The sequence below is a fragment of the Sciurus carolinensis genome, chromosome 6, assembly GCF_902686445.1.
Source record: "Sciurus carolinensis chromosome 6, mSciCar1.2, whole genome shotgun sequence".
In the NCBI taxonomy this organism is placed as follows: Eukaryota; Metazoa; Chordata; class Mammalia; order Rodentia; family Sciuridae; genus Sciurus; species Sciurus carolinensis.
This window is the reverse complement of record NC_062218.1, coordinates 145,593,116-145,611,415: the sequence shown is the minus strand read 5'-3', so window position 1 is coordinate 145,611,415 and position 18,300 is coordinate 145,593,116.

The window sequence follows — 18,300 nt, the reverse complement described above, 5'->3', positions numbered from 1 at the left end:
ATCATTAACGAAATGGGTGAGTGTAAGGGGCATATGTCCACAGAGGTTTATTATGCAGTAGTTACAAGCTATAAGGAAAATACGCATTTGGTAACAAATCTTAAGGTCATTGGGTGCAGTAAAAAAGGAAGGAGAATGAGATCTATAATAAAATATCTTGCAAATTTAAAAGGTAGTATACAAACAATACTTTGTGTCTTTCAAGGATTCTTACTTATTCAATGACATTTATCCAATACATTAAAGAAAAAATGGTTAGAAATTGAGATGTCAGAGAAAAATATGAGGAGGCTTAATAGACTCATCATGATGTCGTGCCTTAAACTGTATGACGAACTCAACTCTGCACCTGTGAAAAAACACACACATTCATTCACACAAAGAAAATGTATTCATTCAACAAATAATTCCTGAGTACCTGATGGAGCAAAAGCCACACATCTCCCAGATCCAACTGCCTAGAAATAACCACTTCTGACATTTTGTACACCTGTCCCTTTTCTCCCCTTCTCTCATTCCTAAATGCTTGACTAACAAAAAATATACTTCTCTGCTGAAACACATTTCCCCTTTTGAATGATGTCTTTCCTAAGGCTACAGAACCTGTTTTCCTATTCTAAAAATAACCCTGAACATTCTATGACCAAACTTGCCTGCCTTCCCTTTCTCATCTGAAGACCACGTCTTCAAATTGTTGGCCAAACTAACTTTCTTATTCACTGCTGAATTTAGAAATGACCATCATTTGTTCCACCCTTTCCTTAAAACTGTTTTCTCACAGGTCAAGGTTTCTTAGTGAAGATTTCTTAATTTTAATCCAAAGGTCTGGTCTCTCTGTTTAGACCGTTAAGTATTGATGGGTATAGACCTTGGTGGGCTACAGAACGATTCCAGGACAGTCATGGTGTTCAGGAGATGGCACTGTGGTGAGAAAATAGATATGGAAATGGATCATATTTTTAAGTGTTTTTTAAATATTATATTTCAACTACTATATTGTTTCCATATTCCTAAGTTTGATGTGTGCTATGTGTTTTTTTAACTTACACATGAAATTGTATGTGTTATTAGAGAGCATAATATGCGTCAAGTATTTTAAAATAAAACTTAGAACTTTAGAAAAAGAGGAAATGCGGAAGGGAGTTCTTCAAACTGAAATAAAGAAACAATCAGTAAGAAAATATTAGAGGTATAAAGTTCACTGGTGAGAGTATGCAAACAAATTCAGAATGCTCTAATCTTCTAAACATGATACAGAAACCATTGATATCTTTAGAATGAAGACGAAATACTGTTAAAAGTAACATTAATGACTACATTGGCAATATGAAAAGACATGAGGGGTTTCAAGATGGCGGACTAGAGGGCGGCTGCATTTCATGTTGCTCCAGGACTCAGGATTCAAAAGAGGAGATAGTGAGTGATTTGGGACCAACTCAAAGCCGCTGGGTGAGTCTCTCCTGTTGGGGAGGCGTCCCGGATGGGGTGGTAGCCCCGGAATGCAGGGAACATTGTGAAGTAGAGTTGCCGGGCGAGACACCCCTCCCCCCGCTGGAGCGGGGGACTTTGCAGAGGAGGCCGCGCAGCACAACGTTTGGTTTCGGAGCAACCTGCCGGGGTTCTGGCGGTTGCCAGAGGAAGAACTGGGCGGCGAGCTATTTGGACTCAGCAACCTCCTGAACAATGGGGGGGGGAGCTGTCCTGAGGAGGTGGAGGTGCGCAGTGAGGTGCTTGGTCTCCAAGCGCCCACACAGAACACCGGGTGGCTGCCTGGAGGAAGAGGCGAGCGGCGGGTCACTGGGGCTCGGAACATATGTACGAGGCTCCAGGTGGCTGCTCAGAGGAGGGGTCGCATAGCCAGGTGATTAGGTGCAAAGCACAGTCCGGTCCGGGGACCTAGGTGCCTTTTGTTGAAAGAGCTACACAGAGACAAGCTGAGGGGTGGAGCAAAGGTTCCAGGACTGCTGGCAGTTTCCCTGAGAAGGGGCTACCTAAGGAGACTCGTCTGCGAAGGGTGAGGCTCCCAGGCCCAGGAGGTAGGTCCGGGCCCCTGGGAACATTGCCTGGGAAGGTTGCCCTGCCCAGGCGGTAGTTCTGGACTGAGGGGAACCTCTAGGAGGGGAACAGACCAGTGAGATCTCCCCATCGGGCAAGTCTTCCCCGCCGGGTGAGGTTTTCCCACAGGGACGGTAAAACCAGAGACACAGGCACAAACAGGCCTTGCCTCAGCCTGCAGCCTAATTCCCCTTTGGATGACCATTGGTCAACAAGTAGAGGCACCTCTGCCCACTAGCAGGGAATATACCCCACCTGAAGACCACCACCCCTAGAGAGGCAGCTTCCTTGGGGAGCACTGCAGTATCAACTTCCTCTAAGACTTCAGGCTACTGAAGGATAAGATGGGATACACTAGCAATCTTCAGGGACATTATAAGTCAATAGAGGAAATCTGCAATATCTCAGCAGTCCACTGATACCTGAACGACATGAGAAAACAAGGGAAGAAAATGCCTCAAACAAATCTGGATGTTACATCAATAAAATCCAATGACAGCATGGCAGAAGAAATGTCAGAAAGGGAGTTCAGAATGTACATAATTAACATGATAAGGGAAGCAAACGATGAAATGAAAGAGCAAATGCAGGCATTGAATGATCGCACCAAACGACAGTTAAAAGAACAAACACGGGAAGCAAAAGATCATTTCAATAAAGAGTTAGAGATATTGAAAAAAAAAACAAACAGAAATCCTTGAAATGAAGGAAACAATAAATCAAATTAAGAACTCCTTAGAAAGCACAACCAATAGGATAGAATACCTGGAAGACAGAACCTCAGATATTGAAGACAAAATATTTAACCTTGAAAACAAAGTCGGACAAACAGAGAAGATGGTAAGAAATCATGAACAGAATCTGCAAGAACTACGGGATATCATGAAAAGGCCAAATTTGAGAATTATTGGGATTGAGGAAGGCTTAGAGAAACAAACCAAAGGAATGAACAATCTATTCAATGAAATAATACTAGAAAATTTCCCAAATCTGAAGAATGAAATGGAAAATCAAGTCCAAGAGGCTTATAGGACTCCAAATACACAAAATTACAACAGACCCACACCAAGGCACATTATAATGAAAATACCTAACATACAAAATAAAGACAGAATCTTAAAGGCTGTGAGAGAAAAGAACCAAATTACATTCAGGGGGAAACCAATACGGATATCAGCAGATTTTTGAATCCAGATCTTAAAAGCTAGAAGGGCCTGGAATAACATTTTTCAAGCCCTAAAAGAAAATGGATGCCAACCAAGAATCTTACACCCAGGAAAACTTACCTTCAGATTTGACGATGAAATAAAATCCTTCCATGATAAACAAAAGCTAAAAGAATATACAAAAAGAAAGCCAGCATTACAGAACATTCTCAGCAAAATATTCCATGAAGAAGAGATGAAAAACAAAGAAGCAAATCAGCAAAGGGAGGAGCTATCCTAAAGGAACTCTCAAATAAAGAGGAACCAAGTCATGTCAAAAATAAACAAATAAACGAATAAAATGAGTCAAATGACCGGGAATACAAATCATATCTCAATAATAACCCTGAATATTAATGGCCTGAATTCATCAATCAAAAGACATAGACTGGCAGATTGGATAAAAAAGAAAGATCCAACAATATGTTGCCTGCAAGAGACTCATCTCATAGAAAGAGATACCCATAGACTAAAGGTGAAAGGATGAGGAAAAACATACCATGCACATGGACCCAGCAAAAAAGCTGGGGTATCCATCCTCATTTCAGATAATGTGGACTTCAAGCCAATGTTAGTCAGAAGGGATAAGGAAGGACATTTCATACTGCTTAAGGGAAGCATAAATCAGCAAGATATAACAATCATAAACATCTATGCCCCAAACAGTGGCTCATCCATGTATGTTAAACAAATCCTTCTCAATTTTAGAAACCAAATAGACAATAACACAATAATACTAGGTGATTTTTACACGCCTCTCTCACCACTGGACAGATCTTCCAAACAAAAATTGAACAAAGAAATCATAGATCTCAATAACACAATCAATAATTTAGACTAACAGACATTTATAGAATATACCATCCAACCAAGAGCGAATGCAATTTCTTCTCAGCAGCACATGGATCCTTCTCTAAAATAGACCATATATTATGCCACAAAGCTAATGTCAGCAAATACAAGAAGATAGAGACACTATCTTGTATTCTATCAGATCATAATGGATTGAAGTTACAAATTAATGAAAGAGTAAAAAACAGAAACTACTCCAACACCTGGAGATTAAACAATATGCTATTATATGATGAATGGATAACAGAAGATATTAGAAAGGAAATTAAAAAACTTCTTAGAGGTAAACGAGAACAAAGAAACATCATATCAAAATCTCTGGGACACTATGAAAGCAGTACTTAGAGGAAAATTTATTTCATGGAGTGCATTCAATAAAAGAAGTAAAACTCAAAAAATAAACGACCTAACACTACAGCTCAAAGCCCTAGAAAAAGAAGAACAGACCAACACCAAAAGTAGTAGAAGACAGGAAATAGTCAAACTCAGAGCTGAAATCAACGAAATTGAAACAAAAGAAACAATACAAAAAATTGACAAAATAAATAGTTGGTTCTTCGAAAAAATAAACAAAATTGATAAACCTTTAGCCACACTAACAAAGAGAAGACGAGAGAAAACCCAAATCACTAAAATTCGGAATGAACAAGGAAATATCACAACAGACACGACTGAAATAGAAAACATAATTAGAAGCTATTTTGAAAATCTATACTCCAACAAAATGGAAAATTTTGAAGACATCAACAGGTTTCTAGAGACATATGAATTGCCTAAACTGAACGAGGAGGACATACAAAATTTAAATAGACCAATTTCGAGTAATGAAATAGAAGAAGTCATCAAAAGCCTGCCAACAAAGAAAAGTCCAGGACCAGATGGGTTCTCAGCCGAGTTCTACAAAACTTTCAAAGAAGAGCTCATTCCAATACTTTTCAAAGTATTCCATAAAATAGAAGAGGCGGGAACCCTCCCAAACACATTCTATGAAGCCAATATTACCCTGATACCTAAACCAGACAGAGACACATCGAGGAAAGAAAATTTCAGACCAATATCCTTAATGAACATCGACGCAAAAATTCTCAACAAAATTTTAGCAAATCGCATACAAAAACATATTAAAAAGATAGTGCACCATGATCAAGTGGGTTTCATCCCAGGGATGCAAGGTTGGTTCAACAACAAGAAATCAATAAATGTAATTCACCATATCAATAGACTTAAAGTCAAGAATCACATGATTATTTCGATAGATGCAGAAAAAGCATTTGATAAAATACAGCATCCCTTTATGCTCAAAACGCTAGAAAAAATAGGGATAGTGGAAACATTCCTTAACATTGTAAAGGCCATCTACGCTAAGCCCATGGCTAATATTATTCTAAATGGTGAAAAACTGAAAGCATTCCCTCTAAAAACTTGAACAAGGCAGGGATGCCCTCTTTCACCACTTCTATTCAATATCGTCCTTGAAACTCTAGCCAGAGCAATTAGAAAGACCAAAGAAATTAAAGGGATATGAATAGGAAAAGAAGAACTTGAACTATCCCTACTGCTGATGATATGATTGTATACTTAGAGGAACCAGGAAATTCCACCAGAAAACTTTTAGATCTCATTAGTGAATTCAGTAAAGTAACGGGATATAAGATCAATGCACATAAATCTAAGGCATTTTTATACATAAGCGATGAATCTTCAGAAAGAGAAATTAGGAAAACTACCCCATTCACAATAGCTTCGAAAAAAAAAAAAATACTTGGGAATCAATCTCACAAAAGAGGTGAAAGACCTCTACAATGAGAAGTACAGAACACTAAAGAAAGAAATTAAAGAAAACCTTAGAAGATGGAAAGATCTCCCATGTTCTTGGATAGGCAGAATTAATGTTGTCAAAATGGCCATACTACCAAAAGTTCTATACAGATTCAATGCAATTCCAATTAAAATCCCAATGATGTACCTTACAGAAATAGAGCAAGAAATTATGAAATTCATCTGGAAGAATAAAAAACCCAGAATAACTAAAGCAATCCTTGGCAGAAAGAGTGAAGCAGGGGGTATCGCAATGATCCTCAACTCTACTACAAAGCAATAGTAACAAAAACGGCATGGTATTGGTACCAAAATAGAAAGGTTGATCAATGGTACAGAATAGAGGACACGGATACAAACCCAAATAAGTACAATTTTCTCATACTAGACAAAGGGGCCAAAAATATGCAATGGAGAAAAGATAACCTCTTCAACAAAAGGTGCTGGGAGAATTGGAAATCCATATGCAACAGAATGAAACTAAACCCATATCTCTCACCATGCACGAAACTAAACTCAAAATGGATTAAGGATCTCGGAATCAGACCAGAGACCTTGCATCTTATAGAAGAAAAAGTAGGTCCAGAGCTTCAACAAGTCGGCTTAGGACCAGACTTCCTCAACAGGACTCCCATAGCAGAAGAAATAAAAGCAAGAATCAATAACTGGGATAGATTCAAACTAAAAAGCTTTCTCTCAGCAAAGGAAACTATCAGCAATGCGAAAAAAGTGCCTACAGAGTGGGAGAAAATCTTTGCCAATCATACTTCAGATAGAGCACTAATCTCCAGAATCTATAAATAACTCAAAAAACTCAACACCAAGACTACAAATAACCCAATCGACAAATGGTCTAAGGAAATGAACAGACACTTCACCGAAGAAGACCTACAAACGATCAACAAACATATGGAAAAATGTTCAACATCTCTAGTAATAAGAGAAATGCAAATCAAAACCACCCTAAGATTCCATCTCACCCCAATTAGAATGGCGATTATCAAGAATACAAGCAACAACAGGTGTTGGCGAGGATGTGGGGAGAAAGGTACACTCATACATTACTCTGCCATAAAGAATGATAAAATTATGGCATTTGCAGGCAAATGGATGAAATTGGAGAATATCATGCTAAGTGAGATAAGCCAATCTCAAAAAACCAAAGGAAGCATGATCTCGCTGATAAGTGGATGATGATACATAATGGGGTGTGGGAGGGGTTAGTTTTAGGGTTAGAGTGAGGGTTAGGGAGGGGGGCAAGAATGGGGGAAGGAAGGACTGTATAGAGGGAAAAGAGGGATGGGAGGGGTGGGGGGAAGGGAAACATAACAGAATGAATCAACCAACATTACCCTATGTGAATTTATGATTACACAAATGGTATGCCTTTACGCCATGTACAAACAGAGAAACAACATGTATCCCATTTGTTTACACACACAAAAAAGGAGAAGACATAAAGTAGTATATTGAAAATTTAGCATGTAGGACAGAAGGGCAATCCTAGAATTTTTATTCATATACTTTGTTTCTTTTTTTCTTACTTTTACAATCCTGTTAAGTTGTTATAATTTCAAAATAGCTTGTTATAATCAAAAGATACCTGGATTCAGCCATACAAAAGAATGAAATCCTGTCATGGCAACAATACAAATCAGACTGGAGATCATTGCCTTAAGTGAAATTAGACAGGCAGAAGAAAAGTACTGCATTCTCTCCCTCATAGGTCTGCAATAAGAAAGTTGTCTCAGGGAAATCGGCTGTAGAAAGGCGGTTACAAGAGGCTGGGTGAATAGGGAGCAGAAGGCCTGGGGGAAATCTGAGAAATGAATACTAAGTTGCAATTAGAGGGCAGTAAGGAAATCTAGGGTTAGTATTGCACAGTTGGGTGACTATAGATAGCAAACGTGTCCTATATAAATATAGATTTTCATCATAAAGAATTAATAAAAGTTCAAGGTGACAGACCTGTTTAACCTGATTATTCAAGTACACATACCAAAATATCCACTGGACCCCAATAATATGTACACTTTTGTGTTTTTATGTATCAGTTAAAATTTGAATTTAAAAAATCGTGCATATCAGTATGGCCCCATGTGATGCTCTGACATATTTACACATATGTAATGTTCAAATCAGGGTAAACATATCTATCCACCAACATTTATCAGTTTTTTTTTTTTTCCATCTCCTGCTTTATTGACAAGTAAATTGTTCAAAAATGTTCTCACAATTCAATGATTACGAAGACGCAGACTTACATTATAAAAGTAAAAACCAGAACCCCCAGCAGGTGCCCTCCTAGCGTGCGGCCCGGGAGGGCAGGGAGGGCAGGCAGGTGCTGGGTGACAGCCAGCAGAGTCACACCCCTCAGTGCCGACCCAGCCAAGCGCACCCGCCGTGGGAGAAGGGGAGTCCGGTCTCGAGCGGCGTGTCATTCCCAGCATCACTCGAGCTTGAGAACAGGATGGTGGAGGTCAGTGGGTGACCGTTCCATTCATCCAGCTGTCGCAGGCGGCCGTGGAAGTTCTGCTGACCCCCTAGTGTGAACATGCCCATACCACTGGCACCCATGTCCCTGCCAGCCAGTGTACTCTGGTAACGGCTGTGCGGTGCCAGCAGCACCTGCACCGTGAAGGCAGCTGCACTTCACTCACCACCCGGCTCCTGCCTCCTGCCACAGCCAGCGCCACCTGCAGGCATGACCTGTGACCTTCCCTTCCTGCCCCGCAGGGAGCCCCGTGATTAGTAGCCCGGGTGGATCACAGTAGACTCGCCAGACACACCTGCACGTGGCCCAGCTCACTGCGTGGTGACGCCTGCGCGTTGAACCTCACCCCTCTCAGTGTCCTCTGTTGAGTGACCAGGTGTGTGGCCCTGTCCCACTAAGGCTTGTGATTCACTGTGGCAGCAGATGCAGCTTGTGGCAACATTTATCATTTCTTTGTGGTGAAAAAAATTCAAAATCCTTTCTTCTAGCTGTTTTGAAATAGACAATACAATTCATTATTGTTAGAAATGGATGATCTTATGTGATGTTCTCATTACAGGGAGAAATTGTGTCCAAGTTGTCTCTGGAACTCAAGGGGAAACTTTGGATCCAGGAAGGTATTTGGAGAATATTTAGTCTGATGTTAAAAGACCAATGAACTAAATAAGATTAAGGGATGCTAGACAAGTGGTTCTCATGCCTAGGTGTACATGTGAGTTTTAAAAATTCTAATCCCTAGGCCCCACGCCAGGCTGATGAAATCACAATGACTGGAGGTGGAACTTGAAGTTCCTCTTGTGATTTTGAGGTGCAGACATATCTGAGAACATGAGCTTCATACTGAGAGAGGAACAGGAATGGAATGGCTAACAAGGACACAGCATCTAATCTCAGATGGTCTCTCCTTAAAATATGTTCTTAGATTACTCCTTATTACCGTTTCCACATAACTGAGATGGTTATTAGTCAGGATATGTTAAGTTATGCTGCAGTGAAATGCACACAATTCTGTGAGTCCAGACAACAAAATTTTATTTGTTTTTATCCATTGGATTCATGGGGGTAGGAGACAGGGTTCTAACTGATGTCTTTCCCACCCAGGTTGGAGCTAATTGTTCTTTTAGGAAAAGGTGAAATAAGGAATTATACACAATTCTTACAGTCTTCCATCTGTGAGAGACTGATGACGCTTCCACTCACATGTAGTAGCCAAATCAATTCATGTGACCAGATCTAATACGGAGAAGGGCACACTACTCCCTCAAGTGCTTTGAAGATAGTTTCAATATTGTAAAAATGACTGTCTTTGGTAGTCAGCGTTCTGTTGCTGTGACCAAAATACCTGATAAAAACTACTTAGAGGAGGAAATGCTTATTTGGGGCTCAAGGTTTCAGAGATTTGGTCCCTGGTTGGCCAACTCCATGCCCTGGACCTGAGGTAAAACAGAATATCATGATGGAAGGGCATGTGGAGGAAGGTTGCTTAGCTGTGCCAGCTGGGAACAGGGAAAAGGAGGAAAGGGCCAGGGATAAAATACATAATCCCTAAGGGCACACCCCAAGTGACCTACTTCCTCTAGTCTGGTTCCACCTGCCTACAGTTACCTACCAGTAATCCATTCAAATTATTAATCTATCAAATAGATTAATCCACCAATTGACTCAGAGCCCATAATCTAATCTCTTCAACTCTGAATGATCCTGCTTTAACTAACATGAGCATTTTGGGAGATACCACAGTTTCAAGCCATAACATTATCACGAAGTTATATGAAATCAAATTGAACTCAAAGGCAACTAGGTACGTTCATCTGAGGTTTCACACTATCTTGTGACCTGCAAGTAGTGATCTCACTATATTTTTGCCAGCTAGGACCTCCCCTCGGAAATGAATACTATGCTTTTTCATTCTTACATCTATTCTCCCACTTTCAATTTCTTAACCCAGTCTTGCCTTATGGGAGAGTTAGAAGTTGAATTTCTAAGATTTCAACACTTTCTGAGTTTCTTCAGATGGAAACTCTTTCATATTTAGAATGTTAAAAAAAAAAAAAGTAACAATGACTGTGAACTAATGAGAGTGTGTATCCACCCAAGCTCCATTTCTCCTTTTGACTTGTGGCCCCTCCCTTTGGAAGGGCGATTTCTAAAACCAAGTGACTCATGTCGACTTCCTCCAATTTTTGTTTCCTTTGTTTACAAATCAAAATATTTGCCTAATTCTTTATGATTTCAAAGAACTTACCCATAATTAGTTTCCTTTAAATCCCTGATGAACTCTGGGTGAAGGGATCATCCAGTTCAATTTTATGAATGAAGAGACTCAAAGTTGAAACAGGACCTCACAGAAATTTCTGAAACATTTACATTTCCTCATAGCCATCCTTGTCATCTTTCTAGTGCATATCATTTTCTTCATTTAGTAAATCAAAATATTCATTCATTCATTCATTCATTCATTCATTCATTCAACAAGATTTTGTTATTATTGGAAACTTAGTGTTAGGCCAGCTGTAGGGGGTATATGTAACATGGTTTCTTGTGCTGTTTTGATGAAAATACTGCTCATGGATTAAGCAATAGTCTTTACTTCATCTAATAGGACCTGTATGTTTTAGGTAACCAGTATGTTCCATCTCTTGCTCTGAGGAATCCTAGATTTCTACCCCTAGATTTCTATGGGGGGTAGTCTAAACCAGGCATAACCATCTCACAGGATAGGTTTGAGGATAGGCTGTGGATAAAATCATCTAAGAAGGTGTTTCTTAGATAAAAAATCAAGGACTAATCATGTTAAAGCCTCTCTGTTTAAACTTTTCCCTTCCCAAATATGAACATGATGACCAGAAATATACAAGCCCTCTTGTGTCCATGCTATGATAACCCAACAGGAAGAAGCAGAAGGAGAAGAACCTGAGTTCTTGATATTTGCTGTTTCCTGGACTTCTTGTTATGAGAGGTAAAACAAACCTCTTATGTGGTTATTCTTCCGTGAACTTTATTTTCTGTTGCTTCTGGGTGAATGGACTCCAAAAAGATTTCATTGACTGTTTTGATAAGACTCATAAAGTTTTCCAATTTTGGATTGTATTAAGGTTGTTAGTCATTGCCTGTCAATCCCTGCCACTTTTGAGAGACTGTACCCCATCCACAGACCCCTTTGTTGAGGTTACAAATGGCTGGTTAGACTCTGCACAGTGGAGTTTGCCCCCAATCAGAATGGCTGATCTGAGGATTGTCAAGCACAGAATGACCAGGAACTGCAGCCAGAGGACCCGCATGGAAAATGAGACCCAGGGGGACTCACGTTCTCTCTGAGGAATCTGGAGTTTAGAATTGAGAGACTAGGTCAGTGAGCTCAGGCAGCTATCAGAGCTGTGGTCACGGAGGATTTGGGGCTGGAATATATAACATAGATCATGAGAACATCGACATGCCAATCAGGGAAGTATATACCCCAGGGAGGTTCAGGAGCAAGTGATGCCTTGAAGTTTCCTAATGAGTGGCAGCTCCAGATCATGGGTACCCTGGTCATGAATCACCTCCTCCATGGGGCAATACAAATGAACCTCTGTCCCTGTCCTGAAATAAACAAAAACTAATACAGTAGGCACTATTAACTGTATTTTGAATTATGCTTTTAATGTCTTCCAATTCCTTTCCCTGTATGTTTAGTGCAGATGATTTTACATCCTTTACATGTTTTTGGGGTGGGATTACACATGAACAGGACCTAGTACTGTGCTTAGCACACAGCCACGGTTACTGAGTATGGATTCCTTCCCATTTCCCTGATAGCTAGGTCAGTGGGGAGGTGGAATAGACTAGTTGGGAGAAAGTACAGAAGCAGAGGCTTGACCACCTGTTTCAAGTATTGGATTGATGCTCAAGTAAGTGATCCTTTAGCAGCTCTTATTTTTCAAGATTCATAATAATCCTGGTCTCTGAAGGAATCAGCTTCTCCAAGTGAACAAGTCTACTTCCTTTTCCTTGTACCAATCCCTACAAGGGAGGAGTTTGCAATGATCAGTTATGCCTCACTATCACCCTACTTACATGATAGAGTGGATCCATACAGAACAAGGAGGGGATGTTGGGTAGTTCATGACAAGAAAGTTGCACTATGATGAGCCATTTGGTCCTCTGTATCTCTAACACTATCTGGATAACAACTCCTAGAATAATAATAAACTTTGTTGGGTGTTCATGATTGGCCAAGTATTCTGCTAAATGCTCTTCATGGACCATTTCATTCAGTGTTCACCCAAGATTCTGCTATTATTTCCTCCATGGAGGGGAAGTAGAAAGCAGGAAGGTTGAGTAAGTTGCTCACAAGCACGTAGCTGGTCCATGTAGCTGGAACCCAGGCTGTCTGATCTCCCACCCCATAGGAAATAAAGAAGCTGATGCAGAAGTCATAGAGTGAAAAGAAGTAGCTTGGGAGTAGACCCCTGTAATGGTTGAGATATGAGGTGTCCCCCAATAGTTCATGTGTAGGATGATGCAAGGAAACTTAGAGGTGAATTGATTGGGCTATGAGAACTTTAACCCAATCAGTGCATTAATTCACTGATATAGATTAACTGGGTGGTAACTGTAGGCAGGTAGGTTGTGGCTGTAGGAGGTGGGTGATGGGGTGTTCCTTTGGGGTTTGTATTTTGTCCCTGGTGAGCTGAGCTCTCTCTCTGCTTCCTGGTTGCCATGTCTTGAGCTATTTTCCTCCTTGATACCCTTTGCCATGATGTTCTGCCTCCTTTTGGCCTAAGAGCAATGGACTCAGTCATTTATGGGCTGAGACCTCTGGAACCAGAAGCACCAAATTAACTTTTCCTCCCCTATGTTATTCTTGTCAGGTCTTTTGGTCACAGTGATGAATAAACTGACTAAAACAATACACTTGATTGAAAATAAGCAGAAGAGACAACTTTCCCCTGCCAACTAACATAACAAATAAAATGGTCCTTTTTCCAGGAATAAGCAATGCCCTTTCCTGGGGAAAATATATAGTAACAAACTGCCCCCGCTGGAGGAGATACAGATTTTACAAACTAGTTAGTAATGAACACCCTTTTCATAAAATATTCCCAACTGTTGGAATATATCAGTCATTTATTTTACTCTCTCAAGCTCAATAATCACCCACAAAAGGTGGACTCCATTTGTCCTGAGGACAGGGCATATTCCTTCATGAGGTGTACCAGGCCCTTAGTGATCTGATCCCTGCCTGCCATTCCAGTCCTATTACTCTGCACTTGCCCTGCTTCCTTCCTTTGGAGGGTTTGCAAACTTTCCCTTGGAACCAGAGAGTAATTATTTTTGGTTTTGTGGAACATATAGTGTATGTTACAATACTCAACTCAGACATCATTGCTTGAAAGCGGTCATAGACATTGTGTTAAAAATGAATGTGACTCTGTTGCAATCAAACTTTATTTACAAAAATGGATGTTGGGCTGGATTTGGTACATAGGCTATAGTTTGCCTACCCTTGCTATAGTTGTTGAAGAATTGAATGAATTAAAATGAATGCATGGGATTTCATTGAATGCTATTTATCCAAAAGGGAGTACTAGCTGTTAAAAGAGTCTCTTCCTCAGAAAGACATGCATTCTATTTTCATGCTATTGTGTAATAGCCTTTTATCCTTTAATGGTCTCCAGATTCTTTATCTGGAAAATGGGGATTGAAAATTCTTCTGCTTAAATATTTGAAAATATCAGGTTCTTAAAAAGTAGTACTTATGCATTAGTGGATTTTATTCGCAGAGCTGCATGACTTTCTCACATACCTGGAGCATAATACCTTAACAAGCATTTGCTGAAAGATTGAAAAGTTGGCATTAGGTGAAGCAGGTGATTGGACCAGATAATAGTGCCCTGTTGTAAGGTTAGAAGAACTTTAAAATCTTCCACCCAAGTTGCCACTGTGCAAAAGTCTTTCTAGGTTTAAAATTTCAAATGACTGAAAACCCAACACAGATCGACAAGCCCAAAAGAGAATGTTGGTCACTGGCGTGCTTTGCTTCAGGAGATCACAATACATCATGGGCTTAGGTCAACCATTCTCTGTTTCTCCACTCACCCTCTGCTTTGATTGGATGGTTCACTCATTGGTATTGGTGGCACAGTGGCTAACACCAGCTTCAGGTCACATCCTCACACCTCAAAGGCCAGTTAGAAATAAGAGGTTTCCTATCTCTCAGCGAATCAGTACATATCTTCCTGTAGTGTATGCTTGACTTTCTTTGGGTCCCCTGCCAATCATCACAGTCATGAGTGAAATCAATACTGTGTTGACCAAGAACGAGAGAGGACTGATTCTCCAGAAGCATATCTCCACATGCACAGAAGGTGGCAAAGACATAAAATACCCAGGACTGCTATGGAATGTCCCTTAAGTAATGCACTTTGATATAAACCAAGCAGCCAATAGAAATTAACATTTCCATTTCTAAAATAAAGAAATATGTGCAATAAACTTGAATTACAGTTTAAATAAACTTATTCAATAAGTTATTCAGATTTACAGAAAAATCACAAAGATAGTTCAAGAGAGTTCTCATATGACTCCAAAGATGCTTCCCCCCCAAGCCCCAAAGAACCCCTCTTCTTGAAGTTCATAACCTTGAATTTGCCCCTTCCACCTTGAATCTGTGATGCCTTCTAATTTGCTCTTTGATCAGTAGAGTACCATGGAAAAGATACTGAACAACATCTGAGACTAAGTCCCAAGAAGGAGAAGTCCGCTGATTATTCCTGAGTCGGCTGGAATGCTGGTTTTTGAGAAAGTCAGATACTATGTAAAAAAATCCATCTACTTTGATACTGTCACACTGTCAGGAAGCCCAAGATGCCATGTGAAAAGGCCACATGGGTAGTGAAAGGTGCTAGTCCAGCCCCTAGCTCTTGTAGTTATTTTCAGTTCACTAGACCTGTGAGTTCTCAGTTCACTAGACCTGTGAGGAACAAAGTCATTGGTGATGCTCAGTCATGGGAATGAAAACGTTATCCGGGACAAACAGCCCAGCTTTTTTTTTTTTTTTTTGGTACCAGGGATTGAACTCAGGGGCACTCGACCACTGAACCACATCCCCAGCCCCATTACATAATTTATTTAGAGATGGGGGGTCTCACTGAATTGCTTAGTGCCTCACTTTTGCTGAGGCTGGTTTTGATCTGGTGATCCTCCTGCCTCAGCTTCCCGAGGTGCCAGGATTATAGGTGGGCTCCACTGTGCCCCGCTAGCCTAGCAAGTCTTGAGGTGACTCCAACTTCAGCCATGGGACTTGATTGAATATTGCCCAGCTGAGCACAGTCAACCCAGGGAGGTGAAAAGTCAATTGTTTAGGCCCTCAGTTTTGGGGTGGTTTGCGATTCAGTGATAGAGAACTGAAACAGTTGTTCTCTAGATTCCCTGCAGCTGTCTTTCTGGCCTTTTCTATTCCTTGACTTGATATTTTATATTCTGGATCCTATGATTTTGTTTCCTGGCTAATCCTAGTGTTTCGCTACAGATTTTTCTTCCAAAGCTCCCTAAGGAAGGGGGGTGGGAGGTCAATTTTGTGTTAATCTATGTCCAAAAAGGTCTTTAAAACATTTTTACATTTGAGTAAAAAAATGGTAGGGAATAAGATTTTAGGTTAAAAAATATTTTCCCTGCAGAATTTTCAAAACATATCTCTTGCACTCTTCTTTAGCTTTGTTGTTTGGAAGACCAGTGCCAGCTGTTTCCAAATTCTTCCAGTGCAGTATGTTTTTGTGTTCTCTCTGAGCTCTTTTAATGCCTGTTACTTATGTCTAAAGTTCTTACATTACACGATAGTGCAGTAATAATTTTTGTGGGAATCTTGTCATTCATGGGCGTTAGCATTTCATTGGGCTCCCAATCTGAAGACTCATGTCTTTTAGTTATAGGAATCTTTTTAAAAAAATAGTATTACTTTAATAATTTCCTTCCTTCTATTTTTTTTTTAAATGTACTAGAACAACCTTAGTCATATGGCATTTTAAATGATTATACTTTCTAGCAAATTTCCTTCACTTTATATTTCAAATATTATCTCCACCCCAAAACTTGCCATAAAATGTTAGGATAGAGACAACATTCTTAATTAGAAGAGCTCTTTCTCAGTGTCTGATTTTTTTTTCCCCTTTTATGCCTTGTCTGTTCTTTTTCATATATATAATATATCTTTTCAGGGGTGATACTGTCTTTTAAAAATACTTTTTTAAAATTTCCCCCTGCTCTCCTTATTGACTTCGTCTCCTGTTCAAACTGTAGCCTTTCCTCATGTGTTGGCTGAGCTTCACATGTCTATTCATTTCTAGAAGTGATGCACTGAAAGCTGCTGCAAGTTCTGTGTCCACGGCAGATGTTAGGCTGCTGGCTTTATTGAGGGGAGGGTAGGTGTCATTGTCAGGGAATTCCTGAATATCAGCATCTGTAAATGTTTTATAGGCCAATTCAGTTTATGCAGAGATTAACTCTCTTATTTTCCTGGGGATATGGTGGGAAAGGATTCCACGGTCCACAGACTATCCGTGGTAAGATTTTCTCTGAATCTCCCTATTTTCATCTCCTATTCATCTAGCTTCTTTGAGTCCAGAATTTCAAATGCTATTGATATGTTCACTGTGCAAGCAGTGATGAATCTTTTTCAGCTCATTTAGCTTATTATAATTAAATGAGGCTTTTAAAAAATCTAGAACATTGGTGCATCTGCAAATTTCTTTTCTGGTGCTAGATAGGATAGGCTTGACCTTATGGATGCACTAGCCTAGGGTCAGAGGTCGAAAGGGGATGTAATTAGAGATTAAGAGTATGGATTTTGGAATCAGGAAGTCTGGGTTTGAATCCTATTTCTACAACTTCTTAGCTGTGGCTATTGAGTAATGTTTTTAAATACCCTTAAGCCTCATTTCCTTTGTCTGTTAAACAGGAAAAATTAAATATATTATGTAGGAGTGGAAAAATTAAATAATAAACAGTAAGACTGAGCTGAATACCTGGCATATAATTAAGTCCTCAGTAAGCACTAGTGATAAAAAAAAAAAGACCACCACAATATGCTTCTCTATTGAACCTCTATTCTTCTTTTCAACTTATTTTAAATTATTTTATTTGTTCTTTTTAGATATACATGACAGTGGAGAGTTTTTGACATATTATACATACATGGAATATAGGGCTGGGGGTATAGCTCAATTGGTAGAGTGCTTGCCTTGCATTCACAAGGCCCTGGGTTCAATCCCCAGCACCACAAGTATAACTTATTCTAATTAGAATCTCATTCTTGTGGTTGAACATGATGTGAAGTTTCACTGGTTGTATATTCATATGACATATGTATTCATACATGAACATAGGAAAGTTACCGTCTTTCCTATTTCCATCCTCCCTCCCTTCCTGACATTCCCTTTTGTCAAACCCACTGAACTTCTAGTCTTCCCTCCCCATATTTTGTTGTATGTCAAAATCTGCACATCAAAGAACAGAAAATTTGACTTTAGTTTTGGGGGATTGACTTATTTCACTTAGCATGGTAGTCTCCAGTTCCATCCATTTACTGGCAAATGCCATAATTTCTTTCTTCTTTTTGGCTGAGTAATATTCCTTTGTATATATGTACCACATTTTCTTTATCCATTTATCTCTTGAAGGGCACCTAGGTTGCGAGATTCTTTTTTCCAGTAAATTCGAACGGTATTTTTGTCTTATGTGATGATTGCTTGCAGTCCTGCTTTTCCTTCTTCATTATCAGGACAAAGTGACCAGGGCACAGGGTGAAGGAGAACCTAGAAGAGGAGTGGGGCTAAATCCATCTAACTTGCCCTTGGCTGCACTAGAGGACCCAGGGGAAAACGATTGCAAGTGGGA